This window comes from Plasmopara halstedii (genome assembly GCF_900000015.1).
Source record: "Plasmopara halstedii genome assembly, contig: Scaffold_816, whole genome shotgun sequence".
Lineage (NCBI taxonomy): Eukaryota > Oomycota > Peronosporomycetes > Peronosporales > Peronosporaceae > Plasmopara > Plasmopara halstedii.
Genome location: NW_020187732.1, coordinates 1875503 through 1875900, shown reverse-complemented (window position 1 = coordinate 1875900; position 398 = coordinate 1875503).

The window sequence follows — 398 nt, the reverse complement described above, 5'->3', positions numbered from 1 at the left end:
CATCGCGAACTAGCGGTCTGTATTTGATTCTCGTGTAATTGTGAGTTGTTGACTCTCTTGACACTTCGGAGAAGATTATATTGGGACGTACAGTCATGAAATCAGAAACGACAGATAAATGATCCTGTCACTGGATATGTGACTCATAATGAGTGAAGCATTTTTTATGTTAATGACAAAAGACGAAGGTGACTAAGTGATCGTAATGTAAACAAGATTGTCATTAGTTTCAATTCTGAGTCACATTGGTGCACGCAGCCGACATATCAATCAGCCTAAGCACGTTTGCGTAGCGGATGCCGATGATCGTTACGAAGTCAGCAGCAGGTTTTCCTTTATGAAGATAGATGTCGTCGGCATGATTTAGTATGGATTTATTAACCCACTCGCCTCCGACA